Source organism: Peromyscus eremicus, chromosome 4 (assembly GCF_949786415.1).
Source record: "Peromyscus eremicus chromosome 4, PerEre_H2_v1, whole genome shotgun sequence".
Classification (NCBI taxonomy): Eukaryota; Metazoa; Chordata; class Mammalia; order Rodentia; family Cricetidae; genus Peromyscus; species Peromyscus eremicus.
Window position 1 is genome coordinate 134,239,807 of NC_081419.1, and position 20,021 is coordinate 134,259,827.

Sequence of the window (20,021 nt, forward strand, 5' to 3'; positions counted from 1 at the left end):
ATCCTGCTCTCTAATCTACTCAGGCTAGGCCTTGGAAATCCTTGGACCCCAATTGATTGCTAATGCTAAGTCTCAGAAAAAGGCCAAGAGAAGGAAATAAGGGATGAGGAAAGGGATAAGTCTAGAGGAATTCATTGTATTTGGTGTGGTTGCACTCCTCATCCAAAAAGTACAGGAGCCTCTCAAAGAACCGTCCTCTAAATAAAAATCTCTTCTGGCTTCTTATAGGCACTTTCATCCCTCATTTCTTTTCAGGTGGGGTAGTAACAGCTCCTCCGTTACCAAAACCTGAAGTTACTATAATATCCCTATGTTTTCCTCTACAGACAACCTACACCTCTTTAAGTTACCTCTCCTGGAATTATCCTGAGTTGAGAATGCCAACTTTTCTTTTCCAAGATTCCAATAAAATCCTATGCACAGCATTCTATTTGATGTCAAGGGGAAGAAACACTTCCACTAGTTTGGCTCTAGGCCTCTATGATGCATCAGACTTTGATTGGTTTAATTGGGCTTATAAAGCCTAGAGTGACTCTAGTCACTCAGTACTGAGAAAGAGAGATTTGACCTTTTGTTATTGAGTCTAGAGACACAGTACACCAAGGGCCTCAACTCTATCTGTCAGCACCCACCATATGCATGCTGTTCCTCTAAATGGCCTGGTAAGTTGACAAGAATTTGCCAATATTCTGAAAAAAAAATAGCATTCCAATGAAGAAGATCAGAAAGCTAAACACTGTATGGAGCACAAAAAAAAGAAGTTGTACAAAGAAAGGTGTGAACAAAGTAGTGGGGAGTCAACCTGACAGCTTGTTGCCTATAAACCATGGAGCAATCTCAACCTTTCTAAGCCTCTATTTTTTTACTTACTAAAATGGGGTCAGTAACATTATACCTGAATGGTATTATTATTAACACAGGGCTGCTGCATGGTACTAACAATATCTGTAACAAACTGGTTCTTGTCATCAGATTCAAGTGACATGTGTAAATGAACTCTAGCAGGAAATCAAATTCTATAGCCTTATTGGGATTTTCCCATCACCCCCCAATTTTAAAACATTTGCTTTCTTTTAGAGGTAAGTATATTACAATATTACCAAATATAACAAAACACAACAGGAAACTTACTAGTTAAAACTCCTGAGATAGTGATAGTATACATGAGTGACCCCAAAAATTCAACCAAGGAACTGATACAGCTTATAAACACCTTCAGCAACATAGCAGGATACAAGATCAACTCAAAAAAATCAGTAGCCCTCCTATACACAATTGATAAACAGGCTGAGAAGGAAATCAGAGATACATCACCCTTTACAATAGCCACAAATGATATAAAATACCTTGGGGTAACTCTAACTAAGCAAGTGAAGGACCTGTATGACAAGAACTTTAAATCCCTGAAAAAAGAAATTGAAGAAGATGTCAGAAAATGGAAAGATCTCCCATGCTCGTGGATAGGCAGGATTAACATAGTAAAAATGGCAATCTTACCAAAAGCAATCTACAGATTCAATGCAATCCCCATCAAAATACCAACACAATTCTTCACAGACATGGAAAGAATAATACTCAACTTCATATGGAAAAACAAAAAACCCAGGATAGCCAAAAGAATCTTGTACAATAAAATAACCTCTGGAGGCATCATGATCCCTGACCTCAAACTCTACTATAGAGCTACAGTAATAAAAAACAGCTTGGTACTGGCATAAAAAACCAATATGGCCGGGCGGTGGTGGCGCACGCCTTTAATCCCAGCACTCGGGAGGCAGAGCCAGGTGGTCTCTGTGAGTTCGAGGCCAGCCTGGACTACCAAGTGAGTTCCAGGAAAGGCGCAAAGCTACACAGAGAAACCCTGTCTCAAAAAAAAAAAAAAAAAACAAACAAAACCAACATGTGGACCAATGGAATTGAATTGAAGACCCTGACATTAATCCGCACACCTATGAACATATAATTTTTGACAAAGAAGCCAAAAGTGCATAATGGAAAAAAGAAAGCATCTTCAACAAATGGTGCTGGCATAACTGGATGTCAACATGTAGAAGGCTAGAAATAGATCCATATCTGTCACCGTGCACAAAACTTAAGTCCAAGTGGATAAAGACCTCAACATAAATCCAGTTACTCTTAACCTGACAGAAGAGAAAGTAGGAACTAGTCTTGAACGCATTGGCATAGGAGATCATAAATATAACACCAGTAGCACAGACACTGAGAGAAACAATTAATAAATGGCACTTCTTGAAACTGAGAAGCTTTTGTAGAGGAAAGGACACGGTCAGCAAGACAAAGCAACAGCCTGCAGAATGGGAAAAGATCTTCACCAACCCCACATCTGACAGAGGGCTGATATCCAGAATATATAAAGAACTCAAGAAATTAGACATCAAAATGCCCAACAGCCCAGTTAAGAAATGGGCTATAGAACTAAACAGAGAATTCTCAACAGAGGAAGCTCAAATGGCTGAAAGACATTTAAGGAATTGCTCAACATCCCTAATCATCAGGGAAATGCAAATCAAAATGACTCTGAAATACCACCTTACACCCGTCAGAATGGCTAAGATCAAAAACACTGAAGACAGCTTATGCTGGAGAGGATGTGGAGCAAGGGGAACTCTCCTCCACTGCTGGTGGGAATGCAAGCTTGTACAGCCACTTTGGAAATCAATATGGCGCTTTCTTAGAAAATTGGGAATCAATCTCCCCCAAGACCCAGCTATACCACTCTTGGGCATATACCCAAGGAATGCTCAATCATACCACAAGGGCACATGCTCAGCTATGTTCATAGCAGCATTGTTTGTAATAGCCAGAACCTGGAAACAACCTAGATGCCCTTCAACTGAAGAACGGATAAATAAAATGTGGTACATATACACAATGGAGTACTACTCAGCAGAGAAAAACAATGACATCATGAGGTTTGCAGGCAAATGGATGGATCTAGAAAAAAATCATCCTGAGTGAGGTAACCCAGACTCAGAAAGACAAACATGGTATGTACTCACTCATAGGAGGATACTAGATGTAAAACAAAGGATGACTAGACTCCTACTCACAACTCCAGGGAGGCTACCTAGAAAACAGCACCCTAAGAAAGACACAGGGATCACCCAATGACAGAGAAATGGATGAGATCTACATGAGCAAACTGGACATGGGGAGGGGGTAATGAAGGGCAAGGGTCGAGGGAAAGAGAGCTTAGGGGAGCGGGAGACCCCAGCTGGATCAAGAACAGAGAGGGAGAGCAAGGAAAAAGAGACCATGATAAATGAAGACCCTATGGAATAGAAAGAAGCAAAGTTCTAGAAAGGTCCCCAGAAATCCATAAAGATACCTCCACAACAGACTGCTGGCAATGGTTGAGAGAAAGCCCGAACTGACCTACTCTGGTGATAGGATGGCCAAACACCCTAACTGTCATGCTAGAAATCTCATCCAATGACTGAGGGAAGCAGATGCAGAGATCCACGGCCAGGCCCCAGGTGGAGCTCTGGGAGTCCAATCGGCGAGAAAGAGGAGGGATTGTATGAGCAAGAATTGTTGAGACTAAGACTGGAAAAAGCACAGGGACAAATAGCCAAACTAATGGAAACACATGAACTATGAACCAATAGCTGAGGAGTCCCCCAACTGGATCAGGCCTTCAGGATAAGTGAGACAGTTGATTAGCTTGAACTGTTTGGGAGGCACCCAGGCAGTGGGACTGGGACCTGTCCTTAGTGCATGAGCTGGCTGTTTGGAACCTGGGGCCTATGCAGGGACACTTTGCGCAGCCTGGGAGGAGGGGACTGGACCTGCCTGGACTGAATCTACCAGGTTGAGCTGAATCCCCAGGGGAGTCCTTGCCCTGGAGGAGATGGGAATGGGGGGTGGGCTGAGGGGAGGGCGGGAGGAGGGAGGACAGGGGCATCCGTGGCTGATATGGAATATTAAATCAAATTATTAAAAAAACTCCTGAGATAGAAATATTCCTGGCCTACAAGATGGCTGAGCAGATAAATATACTTATCACCAAGCCTGATGACTTGAGTTATATCTCCAGAACCCACATGCAGAAAGAAGATGATCAACTCCTCCAAATTATTCCCAGACCTCTGCATATGTACCATAACATGTACACATTCACACACACATAAGCACAAAATAAATGCAATTTAAAAAATTCCCTAAGTAAACATGGAAATCAATATTGACAGGAGTTCCATGAGGGTAGGTTTCAGACAATAATAAACCAGCAAGTGATTCAGAGAGCGGAAAAATCCATTAAAATTTTGGGACAAACTATTATGATCACAGTGTGTAGAGTACAAGGGAGGGTTACATCTGAAGAGAATAGGGATTCAGAGTGTGGAGAAGAAGACAGGGATAAAAGGGAAGATGGTAGCTTTAAGTAATCTAAAGGGTTGTATATGGTCGAAAGACTAGCTATGCAAAGTGGGTGAATCAAAGTTCCCAAGACAGAGGCTAGTTTCCTTTAAGGAAGAATGTTCTTGAGCTAACAAAGAAGGTCCCTACATGAGGGGAGTTCTCAGCATATCATCAATGGGCATACTGGAAATCTATGGTCACTTCTTGAGTGTCTACAATCCTAATGTCTAGTTGAGACATCAGAAAGAAATATAAGTGATAATAAATATAGCATGGCTCACATGTGCCAGCATTTCTAACCAGGATAACTACAAACACTTGAGAGAGCAGAAATGCTATGAGTTACTCTGCTGTGTTGCAGAGGGAGTTTTACTCCATTTGAGAGTTATTTGAGCAGCCCTGCAAATAGAAAAAAAATCCAGGCCAACACTACATTTAAAAAGCACAAGTACAATCTGTTGCATTATTTTGAGTAATGATGCTAAGAATTTAAACAAAGGCAATATTGCTTTTTATTCTGTTTAGAAAACTAAATATTAATGTATATATTAATATATATATTCTAAAATTTGTTGCCAGTAGGAAGAAAGATTCAACATTGTATTTTCTTTGTTCTACTCCCCCCCCCCCAAAAAGGTAGAGTGGCTTCAAAACTAAAAGACAGAAAAAGAGGATTCAAAAGAACAGAAAGACATGAGTGTTCAGTGACATTAACCAACCAAACCTTACTGAACTTCCAAATGCTGGGCTTGTGCACTAACTGACACAGCACCATCTCTGCTCATCTCTTCTTTTTCTCTCTCCACCATGAGCTGGTTAGCAGGAGGCAAGAACATAAAGGAAGAAGCTCATCTTTCATCCAGTGTGTTTGCCACTTTCCACAGCTATCACAATTCAACACAGAACATTAATGCCCATCACCATGGAGGCAATTGTAACGTCAAAGCCAGAACTGTGAAATCACAAAATACAAGACACATACAAGTTCTGGAGAGTAAGCAGGAGAGCAGAGATACCAGTGAGGAACACAAGTCTTTACAAGTTCCTCTGAAACAATTCAGATTTTTTAAGTCATTTTGTTCCTTTCAGAATATGAAGACAATTTATGATTATTTCAAATTAAACTAATTTCTTCTGTTCACAGAAGATATACCCAAACTCCAGCCTTCAGACTCAGTGAGAAATGAATGCTCTATTAAAGGTCAGACACCTTCAAAATAAAGTATAGCTTTCATCTGAAATGAAGAAAAGCAATCTTTGTCCTAGATCATGAAATATTTTGTTGTAATCCTATCCTTCGTGCACTATTACCAGGGCAGACAAGAAAACCAGGAGCTAAGTGCTACTGTAAGTGTCCAGTTTATTACTCAAGAGAAATGAAAAATGGGGAGTGGAGCCTAACACAGCCAGAGGGGTCAGGGAAAGCCCTCAGAGGAGGGGGCACCTGAGACAGGGCTGGCAAGGACTGATGAAGAAGAGAAGTTTCATTTTCAGCAGAGGAACATAGGAAATCAAGAAAATTCGAGGCTAGAAGCCTCAAGAATGCCATCATATCAGGACTGGTCTGAGAACTTAGGACCTGAAAGGCCACAGGCCTGAGAGCCCAAGAATAAAAGCATTAAAGGGGCCAGGTGGTGGTGGCACACGCCTTTAATCCCAGCACTCGGGAGGCAGAGGCAGGTGGATCTCTGTGAGTTCGAGGCCAGCCTGGTCTACAAAGCAAGTTCCAGGAAAGGCGCAAAGATACACAAAGAAACCCTGTCTCTAAAAAACCAAAAAAAAAAAAAAAAAAAAAAAAAAAAAAAAAAAAAGCATTAAAAGGGAAAGCAACTCAGGCTGGAATTGCTACAGTGAATGTCCTGAACTTAAGAACCACAAAGGACCCTGGGAGGCCTTTGCCGGAGACATTTCAGGGAGTTACAGAGCTAGAGAACAGAGGGCTGAACCACAGGAGGTAAGGAAGTAGAGGCCATGGATAAGGCTACCCACAGGAAGCTTGGCTTAGAACAGACTGAGCTAACAGGAAACAGGATCACATTTTATTCTCTAGCCAGCACCTCTTCTCTGAGGTCCAGACTGGGCTTTGCATTCTTTTTACCTATTTACTACATTGAATTTATATTCTGGCCTCCTCTCCACCTGTTCCTCCTTCATCAGCTAGATGGGATGGTCTTTTCAAAATATAAATTGAGATCATCTTACTCATCACTCAAAATGTATAATGGCTTCCTGCTGCCCTTGAAGTAAAATCTCAACTCCACATCAAGCCTGGAAATTCTTGGATGATCTAGGTTCTGCTTCCCTCCCATCCTCTCATCAGCTCTCCCTCCTACCTGATTTTACCAACCTGCTCTTTCCAAACCTGGAACACTCTAAGCAGGTTTTCACCTCCAGAGCCTTGCTCAGGCCGCTTCTTCTACCTAGAAGTGTTCCTCATTTCTTACTTCCTCTCCTCTAACTAAAGCAGCCATAGGGGAGGTCATCTACAAAGATCTTCCTCTATCCATGCCCAGGGGTTCACCTCCAGCCACTTCGTCTGTGGCTTCAGTTGTCTAGTCATCCAGGTAGGATTTTCTTGGTTCTCACTAATACAGACTTAACTCACTTCTCTCGGTTGCCTATTAGTTGTGCGGGCTTTAAAGGGCAACAGTGTCTGTCTCCAGAGCTGTTTGGAAGGTTACTTTAGAATGTATGTGAACACCCCTAGTTCTCACTCCTGACCTTTGCAACCACCTGCCTCCACCCAGAAGCCAGTCTTAGGCCCTCCAGGCCTTCTCAGTCCCTAACTATCCAGGCAGAAGGACCTCTTCATTCTGTCTTCAAACAGCACAGGTCTTGCCTCACTCTTCCTGGAGTCCGTGCACCACTCTGTGCAAACAGTCATACAACCAAACTCACTTCCTATCCAGTCTCTTCTCAACCTTTTCTCGTTTGGATTTACTCACCAGCTCCCATCCTAAGTCTGGTGCATAAAAGCCTCCTAGACAACCATTCATTCTCAGTCTCTTCCCTCGTGCTGTTGGCCATTGTTACCCCAGGACAATTTACGATTATAAGCCAGCATATACTCATGGGACTGGGTTTTCTCTTCATTGCTATTTAGATTATTAATAAGCACAAATATGTCTATTATTTTTGGTCACTGAGGTTTCAGCAGTGTTGTCTATTATATATGCTAGTGCTTCTCTACTCATATGAGTTTAGGTATCTGAGAGAAGGCAGAAGATACAGTGGCAAAGAAGAAAATTTATACAAGAGCCTGTTGTGTGGATTAGGCTAATGACACAACCTCTATAAATTACTAATTCTCACCAAGAAACTCTAAAATAAAGTTTCTCATTTGACACTCATCATTGTTACAAAGGGTCATAAATGAGAATGACTTAGAGGATAAGTAAATCACTAGTAAATGGAGGAGCCAAGAGTGAGGCACAGTTCAGGACTTGACTCACAGTCTAAAGGCATTTTCACTACAGCATCTGGTCTCTCAAATCACATTCTAGTGTTCTATCAGAGGCACTCTTGGCTGATGTACAAAGGAGCTGGAATGAATGAAAAGGATAAGTAGTCTGGAGAACTGATCAAAGACTGTGGAAGTCTTTAAATATCAATCTGTGGAGTATAACTTTCATCCAACAGACAATGGAAAGCAATAATCAACTCCCACTTCGAAGTTCCACAAACAGTAATTTGATACATTCTCCTTCCTTCAAAGACCTCGTTGTACTACTACCCTTGACCAGTTAGTGCCAAAGGCCCACCCACTTCAAAAACAAAATAGCTTTTACAAGGGTAAGACTTCAGCTCCTACTTTCCACAAAGCCAGCGCGGTGATCTACCTGGCAGTCACTAACCTGCCAAAGGAGTGAACTCAGGCACAGGAACACACTCATCAGTGAGAGAGAATTCACTCTAACAAGATTTTTTTTTTTTCCTGAGGCAGACCACACAAGAACCAAGCACACAGAGCCCTCAACCAGGAAGAGCTCCCCTGAGCACTGCTTCACAGCTTTTATGTTAGTCTCTTTGTACTTTGCCATCCTAGAGCAAGGGAGATCCGAGAGCAGCTGACCCACCCCACAGGGCTCCATCACCAACTATTCCATTATTTTGGTTTTCCATTTATCACATTACATAATCATGAGCCACATCATGATGTTTCAGTCAACAATGGACTGCATATATTATGGTGGTCCCATATGATTAGGATGGAGCTGAAAAATTCCAACTGCATGGGGATTTTACTATACTTTCAGTTTAAACACACAAACACTGCTGTGTCATAGTTACTTCTAGTATTCAGAACAGTAGTACGCTGCATATTTTTTATAGCTTAGGAACAATAGGTTATACCATTGTCTTTTTTTTTTTTTTTTTGTTTTTGTTTTTTTTTGTTTTTCGAGACAGGGTTTCTCTGTGTAGCTTTGCGCCTTTCCTGGAACTCACTCTGTAGCCCAGGCTGGCCTCGAACTCACAGAGATCCGCCTGGCTCTGCCTCCCGAGTGCTGGGATTAAAGGCGTGCGCCACCACCGCCCAGCTATACCATTGTCTTAATCACTGTTCTAGTGCTGTGAAAAGACACCATGACCAAGGCAATTCTTATAAAGGAAAGCATTTAATTGGGGGCTTGTCTAAGGTTTCAGGGGCTTAGTCCATTATCATCATGGCAGAACACATGGCAGCAGGGAGCATGGAGGCAGCAGGCAGGCAGGTATGGTGCTGGAGAAGTAGCTAAGAGCTACATCCTTATCCATAGGCAGAGAGACAGAGAGACAGACACTGTGCATGGTGTAGGCGTTTGACCTAAAAGCCCACCCCCAGTGACACACTTCTTCCAACAAGGCCATACCTCTTTATCCTAGGGGGAAAAAAGTTCTTTGAGGCCAGAGAACTCCATCACCTTTTTTTTTTTTTTTTTAACCCCAAGATGCCTGGTACATAGCAGGCATTTACAAAAATTGCTTCACAAACTGAATATTATTAGTAATTCAAATATTACAAAGAGTACCACAAAACAGCAGTTTCAGGGGTTTTTTAACTCTGGAGGGAAAAGAAGTCTGATACTAAAGAAATACCATCAAACTGCTCATTGGCTTTGTTCGGTGTTTCTCTGCTTTAGAAGAAAATGTTTTTCTAAAAGGGAAAGAAAACTCGATTTCCAGGGGTTTTTTCTAAGATGGAATATTTTTATTTTAAAACTGAAAGTTCTGATTAGTTGGCATTTGCTAAACTTCCACTGCCATTATTTTCTAGGCCTCTCAGTGTGGAAACAAACAACTGGGTCCCTGAAGTTCAATGGTAAAGCGGGGGAGGGGAGGAGAAGGGAGAGAAGAGGAAGAGAAGGAAGAATGAGACTCATGACTGGAAGATGTGGAGGTTACTGGAATGCAGCTGACATGTTAATGGGCTCATCAGCTGAAAGCCTGGCTTCTCTGTCTAAGAGGAAATAGAAATCTAACACAGGACAGAGCTAATCAAAGTTTTAAGCCAAAGGCCCACAGCATCCACTTCCTATAGTCCTGACTGCATTCTTCCCCCAAAAGCTTTAGTGTTTGTGTATGACAACCCATGTGGTAGGTATACAATTAAGTATTCTAACAGTACAACTCCAGCTCAAAACCTCCTCACAAGTAACAGAAGCTTCTAAGCAGTCAGCCAGGGAGCTAACTTCCAGTTCCATTCCTAGCAACTACTCTTTTGCAGTGGCCCTCTTGTCGTGGAAAGAAACAGATTTGCTTAGTTGAAATAAAAGAACAGGATAGCATGGCTATTGGTATTATGATGCTGAGTATCTATTCAGCTATGCATCCCTTATGAATAAAATTGCTTTTGTCTTTGGTGTATTAAGTAAATCTTTCTTTTAATTCGGTATCTTCAGAGACAGAATTGAGTTGCATAAGTTAACTTTATGGATCACTAAAACTTGTTTGTTTGTGATGAAAAGCTTTCTAAATTGACTATTATTTCCCTGCCTTATGAACAAACCAAGCCTGAAGAGCTATTTATGTTGAATGGGATAACAATAATGATTCATGAGCATCCTCCAAACTGCTAATCTTTCTGTTAATTTATTAACAGTGCTGTTTCTATCCTTACCTGGCACCCTTCTTGTTTTCAGTGTGGATGCCTCTAATGAAACGTTTCCTAGCTTCTGCTATCAGGTGAACTGGGGGAAATGAGCTCCTGAGAGTCAAGGCAAAGGCTCACTGCCTTTGGTGTCACTTCTTTTAGACCCACCAGTCAACTTTCAGATTCATAGTCTCTCTCTCCCTCTCCCTGAACCCTCCTCCCACCGTGTGTGTGTGTGTGTGTGTGTGTGTGTGTGTGTGTGTGTGTGTGTATGTGTGTGTGTGTAGCCCAGCCTTGCCTTGAACTCTACATAGACTAGGTTAACTTTGGACTCCTGATTCTCCTGCCTCCACCTCCTAAGTGGTAGGATTATGGGCAACCATATTTTTGTAATGCTAGGGATGGAACCCAGCGCTTTGTGCCTGCTAGGTCAGCACTCTACTAAATAAATTACGTTCCTAGCACTCCCGTGTTATTAATCACTATGGACACACTACTCCAAAACAACCTAATTATAAAGAAGTGCCAGGGATAGGTATACGGCAGAGGAGTGTTAAATATATATTCTCAAGTTCCTCTCCTCGAGATAGTTCCATAGGCGAACCTGGTATCTCTTATTTTTAACATTGTTTTCATACACATTCTAGAAACACAGCAGTGCATGTTACCAAGGCAGACCATTTGAATTATGATGAACAGGGCCAAAACTGACTTCTCCCAGAGACCTTACAACCAGTACATCTGGGTCATGCTTTTAACATCCTCCTTTGAGCAGAATCCACTGATAATTTGAGGCTCCTACAGACTGGTTTTAACAAATCTTAGCCTCTTCCACCACTGGGACCTCTTCCCTCACCTCATTCACTGAAGACCTAGCTCTTTTTCTCTCAGTTCCATACATGCTGCCATCCTCCTAATGGCTTCTCTAACCTTACCGACAACTAAAACAAATCCAGCTGTTTAGTTATTTAATCTCCTTGACTTCAGTCTTCTTCACAGAGTTCACTTCAATGGTTCATATCTGTGTTAAAACACAGGAGTCTGTCATGCCCACTAATTAAGTACTCCAACTCTGAAATCTTGCATGCACATGTCGCTCTAACCACATCCTGGTATTATTCATCACTCCCAAACACTCATCCCTTGACTTCATCAACACCTCTAGCTCTTTTCTCCTTGCCATGTAGCCTTGGAACCCCATCTGTCATGTTAATCACTTTCTGACCAATACCCTCAGTGCACCTGCTTCACTGTCCTTCTGCCACTCACCCTCAGCAAATCCCAACTCTGGCTCAATCCAACCATATGCCTTCTCCACTCCCCAAATTAGGCAGTTAAATGCCACTGGTGTCTCAATTAATCCATCCTCTCCTATCTTGATGCTGCCTAGCCATCACAGACATTGTTTCAAAGTCATTCTCCATCCTTCTGACCTCAATTTGTTGCCAAAATGTTTCCTTTTTCCTTTGGCTTCTTTCCACTTATTCTAAGCAAACAACTCCATTCTCTACTGGTTAATTTCTACTGTGGCTCTTTGGATTAGTAAACATTTAAGTTATCAGTGAGGCACACATTTGAGTGTGTCTGTGAGGGTTTCCAGAAAGGATTAACAATCATCAGGAAGGCTGCTGATGAATGTAAGCAGCACCATCACATGAACTAGAGTCCTAATTTAATTAAAAGGGGAAATGGAGAAAACCAGCTTTATGCCAAAACGCATCTTTCTTGGCTTCCTGACTGTGGACCCAGTGTGACCAGTTGCCTCACACTCCTGTCACCATGCCTTCTCTCCATGAAAGACTGTGTCCCTTCTTAAACCTAAGTTGCTTTTAGCCAAGTATTTGGTCACAGCAATAAGAAAAGAAAACTTATACAAAAAGGGTGGAAGCCATTATCCTATCACTCACCCATAAGCAATCCCACTAAAAAATACAACTATGCTCAGAGAGTCCCATCATGAGGGCTGCCAACTTCATGACACCTGAGCTGGTCAGGTAATGGGGCCCTGTTCATTCAATGATTTGAAATTCCCTGGAGGAATTGGAGTATTCCTGAAACAAACAGTATGCTGGTGAATAGCTTTCTAATGTTTTTATTTTATTTCATACATATGAGTGTTTTTGCCTGCATGCATGTATGTGTACCATTTGTATGCCAAGTGCAGGTGGGGGTCATAAGAAGGCATTAGACCTCCAGGGACTGTAGTAACAACAGATGGCTGTGAGCCACCATGTGGATACTAGGAACAGAACTCAGGTCCTTTGGAAGAGCAGCCATCTCTCCAGATACCCAGTGAGTAATTTTCTAGAAAAGGAAAATAAAATAGCCTCTTGAAAGTTCTCTCCTCTAAGAATCTTAAGACAGAGATGAGTTTTAAAAGAAGAAAGGAAGCCAGGCAGTGGTGGCACATGCCTTTAATTGCAGCACTCAGGAGGCAGAGGCAGGCAGATCTCTGTGAGTTCGAGGCCAGCCTGGTCTACAAAGTGAGTTCCAGGATAGCCTCAGCTAAACAGTGAAAAACAAAAAACAAACAAAAGAAAAAAGAAAGGAAGAAGCTATCTTGCCTCCCAAGCATAAAACAAGCTTAAATCCAAACAGAAAGTTATCATGAATACGCAGAATAATTACAAATCCTGACTCAAAACCAGGGTTAGTGGAAGAACACACAATTATTAACTGTATGTCTTTCATTCTCAACCAAGCCATATTTGTAGGAGAGACTACAAGCCTTTCCTTCCTTATAATTGACACTGATTTTCTTGTGTGTGCAATTCTTTTCCTCACAATGACCCTCTGAGATGAAAACCACATTTTTCTTTTACATTTACAGCTGAAAAATAAACTTTTTTTAAAAAAAGAAGGGCCATATGTGCGGGTGCACATCTTTAATCCCAACACTCTAGAAGCAGAAGCAGGTGGATGTCTAGGAGTTTGGGGTCAGTCTGGTCCACATATAAGTTCCAGACCTTCAGGGCTACAGAGTGAGGACCTGTCTCCAAAGTGGAAAAAGGCAAGGAGCAATTAAAGACACCCAAAGTCCAATTCTGGAATCTAAACCAACATAAACACATGTGTATGAGCACGCGCGCATGTGCGTGTGCACACACACACACACACACACACACACACAGAAAAAAACTTTAAATCTTCGCAGAATTACATAAGACCATAACCCAAATATTCTCAGTTTTTATCTCCCATACATCGTTAAAAACACAACATGAGCAGTAAATAACTATAAAGATCATAGCTTTCCTCATATTCGTTCACCCTATATTCATGTCAAAGGGTAGAGATGATTAAGGTGAAAGGATGAAAGATTATGTGGATTAAAATCCCAACTCTACTGCTTTCTCAACTGTGTTACTTTAAACTCCAATTCCTCAACTACAAAGAAAAATGGTTAACTTTATTATCATTGCACCTTACCAGGTTCTCCCAATGATTTAGAGTAATGTGTGAATATACTTAGCAGTGGACCTTGTACTTAGTAACTCTCAAAAAGGTTACTTGTTATAATAATTATTCAAAGTGCTTGAAACATTGACCTACAGGATCCTACAAAGAGAGCCACACACCAGAGCTGTGCCTTAACCAACCAAAACTGTCCTCACCCACATACATCTTGCAATCTATTGGGAAAGGGACAATAAAGAAAGAAACAAACATAAATGAATTCTTGGGATTTTAGTAAGTGCCTACCAGGAAATGTCTATGTACCAAGATGGGACGATGAGAAGGAAGCTACTATACAAGGAGCCATCAATAACTGCCATTCTGAAGAGAAGGTAAATCTTAACTGAGGCTAGGTGTTTGAGAAGGAAGGATCTTTCTGAGAAGAGTACCTGTGGTGGTATTGTGTTCCCCAAGATATTGTGCACCCTAATAAACTTATCTGGGGTCAGAGAACAGAAAAGCCACTAGATACTTAGGCTAGAAGATGTTGGCACTCACGCTTTTAATCCTAGCATTCCAGAGGCAGAAATCCATCTGGGATTTCTGTGAGTTCAAGGCCACATTGGAAACAGCCAGGCATGGTGACACACGCCTTTAATCCCAAGAAGTGAGCCTTTAATCCCAGGGAGTGATGGCAGATAGTAGAAAGGTATATAAGGTGTAAAGACCAGGAACTAGAAGTATTTGGCTGGTTAAGCTTTTAGGTTTTGAGCAGCACAGTTCAGCTGAGAGCCATTCAGATATGAGGACACAGAGGCTTCCAGTCTGAGGAAACAAGATCAGCTGAGAAGTTGGCCAGATGAGGTTAGCTGTGGCTTGTTCTGACTCTCTGGTTTTCCAGTATTCACCCCAATACCTGGCTCAGGTTTGATTTTATTAAGAAAAACTTTTAAGATTCATGCTACAAGTACCAGTCAGAAAGAAGGATTTATACAAACGAGGAGAATTTGGCATATTTGAGGAATTGAAGGTGTTCAACCTGACAAACATGAGCAATGAGCAGGGACTAGAGAGGGCAGAGGGGCTGGCTGGCACCTCAAAGTAAGCACAGATGTGATTCTACATACAGTGGGTAGCCACTCAACAAAGAGATGGTCTGCCCTTGCCTTTGTTTTGTTTTGTTTTGTTTTTCAAGACAGGGTTTCTCTGTGTAGCTTTGCGGCTTTCCTGGAACTAACTTGGTAGCCCAGGCTGGCCTTAAACTCACAGAGATCCACCTGCCTCTGCCTCTCGAGTGCTGGGATTAAAGGCATGAGCCACCACCACCTAGTATAAAAGTTTGTGTGAGTGTGTGTGCACACGCACTCATGTGCATGCATATATTGTATATCCTTCCATATAAACGCATGCTTGAGAATAAGAGAAGGATTTGGATACTCTTGTTATTTTGGGTTTTTGTTGTTGTTGTTTTGTTTTGTTCTTGTTTTTTGTTTGTAGTTGTGTGGGTTTTTTTGTTTTGTTTTGTTTTGTTTTGTTTTTTGAGCTGAGGATGGAATCCAGGGCCTTGTACTTCTAGGCAAGCACTCTACCACTGAGCTAAATTCCCAACCCCCTGCCCTTGCCTTTTAATGAGTTTACTCTGGCTGCTATGGAAGCAGGCAAGAGTGAAGCTAGAAGACCAGCTAAGATGCACTGACAGTCAGTCATCCAGCTGAGAGAAGAGAATGCCAGATTAGGAAATAGGAGAAGGATTTGAAATATTCTGGGGTGGGCATAAGGGATGAGTCAAGAATGATGACTATAAATGTGGAAGTTTGAGAGGAAGATGGAGAGACCAATTTGGGGGTGTCGGGGATTGCTTAGCAAAGCCAAGGCCCCAGGTTATATCACTAACATGAGAGAGGAATGGAGGGAGGAGGTAAGTTGTGGACATGTGAAGTTTGAGATGAGGTGGCAAGCAAAGACAACAGGAAAGTCTGGTAGATGAAAATGCAAGCCTCGAGCCAGAAAGAGTGGGAGGCTTGAAGAGGGAGTTGTCTCCATATAGGGCATACTAAAGACTTGGGTGAGATTATCTGGGTCTGAGAAAAGAATAAAATTCAGGTGTGGTGGTTACATGCTTTTATTCCTAAAACATAGGAAGCTGGGGCAGGAGGATTACAAGTTCAAGGATATCCTGGGCTGTATAGTGAGTTCAAGGACAGCCTCAGCAATATATGAAGACCTGTCTCAGAGGAAGAGAGGGCAATCTGAAACTGAACAGGATTAAGCGATCTCTACAAAAGCACACAGGCTTGCCCCCAAATACATTTGCAACAAATCCCCATTGAGGAAAATAAATAAGAAAACATTTTAACATATTTCCTACAGGCCTTCAGCTGAAGGAAATTTCCATTTAGGACATATACACTATATCACCACCACCAACCACCACTACCACCAAGTTCTTACATATCTGGAACATGAGCATCAAAAGGTTTTCTACGGTCTCTGGGCTCTATTGTTCTAGGCATCGTTCAAAGAAAACAACAAGTCTTTTTTCCCAAAAAAACTCAAAGAGTAGCCTATCTGAAGTTCAAACTTTTAAGAATTTTACACCCAACATTAGCCCCTCTTCAAAATCAACAGAGGCACAATGATACATTTTACTACAGATGCTGTTTCCTCCTGAAAGATAAAGCTGGCACTTTCAAACAGTTCAAAGGTCACACGAGAGACTGAAAAATGCTCAAAGGTCAAGGATTAATTATAAAATGATAAAAAAAATAGTAAGCAAGTAAGTGCACCTCCAAAGCCATCTAAAAATGATAGGCAGAGAGATGAAAAGGACAGACTGCCAAGAAAGTAAGTAAATGTAACAGCTACTCCCCAAGTGAAAACACACTGAGGCTGTAATTACACCTTTGTATCTGAGGACACAAAAGCTCACCATGCTCTTGAGGATTATACTATTGCTAAGAACAACCAAACTGGGACACTTTAGGCTTCTCAAAAATTCCCCGTGTGACACAAGGGATAATGCATAAGATGCCAGCAACATTTGCCAAAAATGTTCCTTCCCTCAATTGTTCAAGTTAAATCAAGGTTTTTCTTTTTTCAGATTTATTGATTTTATTATTTTGTGTGTATGAATGTTTTGCCTGCATGTATGTATGAACACTACATATGTGCCTGGTACCCATGGAGGTCAGAAAACTGTCAGTTCCCCTGCGGCTGGAGTTACAGACAGTTCTAAGGTGCCATGTGGGTGCTTGGACTCAAACCTCAATCTTCTGCAAGAGCAACAAGTGCTCTTCACTGCTGAGCCAACGCTCCAGCCTGTTTTTCTATTTTATTATTTTTATTTTATGTGTATGGATGTTTCATCTTTGGGTATATCTGTGTTTTTCTTGTGTTCCTGGTGCCCACAGAAGCCAGTGGAGGGCACTGGATCTCCTGGGGCTGGAGTTCCAGATATTTGTCCATGTGGGCACTGGAAATGGACCCCTGGTCCTCTGGAAGAGCGGCCAGTGCTTTTAACTGCAGAACTGTCTCTCCAGCTCCTAAGACTGTTGTTCTAAGATCCTAAGCTCACCTTATAAATTCTTCTAAGATATGTTAAGGAGAGGAAAGTTGCAAAGTTTAACAGTTTGTTATTCTATCTCATGATGTAGCTATCTAGAAGGCTACCAGCAATGTCACATGAACAGATGGACAACTAGCATTCCTCTACTTACTCACTGAGCAAATATTTTAGTACCTATAGTGGATCAGGGGCCGTTCTAAACCCCGAGGGTATTTCAGTGAAATAAGGTCTCGTGCTTGTGAGACAGCAAATAACACAGACAATAAGCCAAGAAATAAATACTACCAAGTGGTGATAAGTACAGCACAGAATGGAAAGCAGGGGGTGATAGGAATTGTGAAGAGTTGCTGGGGAAAACCTAAAGACCTAAAGCTAAGGAAATCCGTCTTAATGTTATAATATCTAGGCCAGCTGTGCACACAGAGGAACCGTAACCGCAGAGGCACAGGGCTGGAGTATGACTGAGGTTCGTACAAAGACAGCCGAGATTGACTGGGCCAGGCTGGAGACTGGCAGCCAGCAGGCCACAGGAGGGACTGGAGATCTGACTTTCAGAGAAGTTACTGGAGGGGTGCAAGCAGAGAACTTCCATGGCCTGGATTTCTTTTTAAAGGAATTACAAAGGGAAAACAGTTCCTCATAAAAGCTAGTCATACCCCTCATAATCTATTTATAAATGGAAGGAAAAGTATACAATAAAAATCATATAGGCTGGTAGCACTTTTATAGAGAGAGTGAAAAAAAAGAAAACACATATAATTGGGAACAAAAGACTGAAAAAAATAAATGCCAAACAAGTTTACTAGAGTTTGTGTGATTATAAGGGTTTTTTTTCCACTTATTCTTTTGTTACTCAAGTTTTCTGCCTTAAATATAAATCAGTGCCAGAAAAACAGAGAAATGGCTTCACACAAGCAAGCAAAAGCACATACGACACGCACACACACACTGCACCCCCAATCATGGACGAAGCTAGTCTGAAATCTTACTTCAACTGAGGAGGAGAAAAACAACATAGGGAACTTTTTTCGTCCAAAAAATTACCACACTTCCCATGCAGTGTTTGCCTGTCACGAACCACTGCACAAATCAAGAATGGCCCAATGTATCAAGGTCACAAAATCAACTTGGTTAATATGTTTATCATTACATGGCAGTCCTGTCCCTTAAAGCAACTTTGATACCATCTCTCCAAGGCATACAGACAAAGGCCCTTTTCGCTCATTTCCTAAGGCTCTTTGATACTCCTTTGCTGTTTCTGGATTTTTCCACTGTATGTCTCTTAGAAGCAAATTAAGCCCGAATCAGTTGTTCCAGCTAATGAAGTGTGCTTTTGGCTCTTTTCTCCTCGATTGAGAATTATCCGGCAAGCTACCAATTGTTTTAGAACACATTTCTTTTAGTTTTGAAATATTGCAGTACTAAGTTACCACAAACAAAAAAAAAAAATCAAGATAGCAACATATGAGAACATGTATATAAATGGAAAGTGCCGTATTCCTTTTTAATTAAAAAATGTGTGGATGCCTCATGAATAAACATTGTAGGCTATCTAGATAAATATATGTGTTGGCATGACACCGATAAAGGCAGAAAGGAACATGTTTTCTCTTCTCTAACCCCCTGCCCCACCCGAATCACGTAACCGTTTCTCGCACAATACCACGGCAATCACTGTTCATAAACGCAACTCGAAACGACTCAAGCTCTCAGACACTTGCCACCTAAGCCCCGCATCCCACCCACTCCTCAGTCACTTCCAACAGGTTTCTCTGAATGAAAACCCCCAAACTGGCAAGGCTTAACAAGTCCCAAACTCCGCTCACACGCCCATCTGGGCATCCCGGAACCCTGGTGTTTCCGCGTGGGGAAGGAGGATTCTACTGTACCCCTGAGTGGTTCGAGTCCCGACGCTCTTTCCACCAGAGGCCCGGGGTGCCAGCCGCCCGCAGCCGCCCGCAGCCGCCCGCGGGAGTGCGGACACGCGCGCCCACGGCCAGGCCTCCACCGCCCGCTCCGGCTCCCTCTGCAACCCTGGCCCGCGCGACCACCTTGACCCGGGACTCCGGGACGCCGGACCCACAGCGAGCGCGGCGCTGACAGATGGGGAGGGCGGGGCGCCAGGGGGAAGGGGCGGGGCCGCTCGGAGCGGGGGTGCTGGCGGCTGGCTGACAGGGCCCGGCGGGAGCCGGGCCTGGCGGGAAGGCGCTCGCAAACACACAGGGGCTGACAGGCGGGGAGACGCACAGACACCGGGGACTGACAGCTACGGAGGGAGACCACGGGTCTCGGCGGGTGCTCACCTGGCGACGGCGGCACCCGCGGCCCGGCCGCTCTCCCCGCGCTGCAGGCCTCCCTCCCTCCCGGGCGGGCGGGCGGCCAGCGCAGGCCCCGCGGCGGTGGCGGCGGCGGGGGCAGCGGCGGCGACGCCGGAGCCACAGACTGCTTCTGCGGCGGGGACGAGCTGCACCAACCGTCTCCCGGCCGCTCGGCGGAGCTCGGTAGTGCTCGGAGGAGTTCGGCTCCGATCGGCCCTCCGCGATTCGGCTGGGGGCGTGGCCGCCCCCTCCTCCGCCCAGGTCGCTTCAGGCGCTAGGGGGCGGGGCT

At 43.0% G+C, this 20,021-nt stretch overlaps 1 protein-coding gene across 6 annotated transcripts in view; it reads right to left on the bottom strand.

Moving 5' to 3' along the window:
* Zhx3 (zinc fingers and homeoboxes 3) overlaps nt 1-19,818 on the bottom strand; it is a 129,908-nt gene extending 110,090 nt beyond the window's left edge. For 2 of the 6 annotated variants that reach the window (XM_059261840.1, XM_059261836.1), the window contains exon 1: nt 5,113-5,275. The gene's annotated coding sequence lies outside the window, so the exon portion shown is untranslated. Of the gene's footprint in view, nt 1-5,107; nt 5,276-19,717 lie in introns of those variants that run through there. The other 4 variants (XM_059261839.1, XM_059261835.1, XM_059261837.1 and 1 more) reach the window with 3 other exon arrangements.
* Nucleotides 19,819-20,021: the final 203 nt, after the last annotated feature.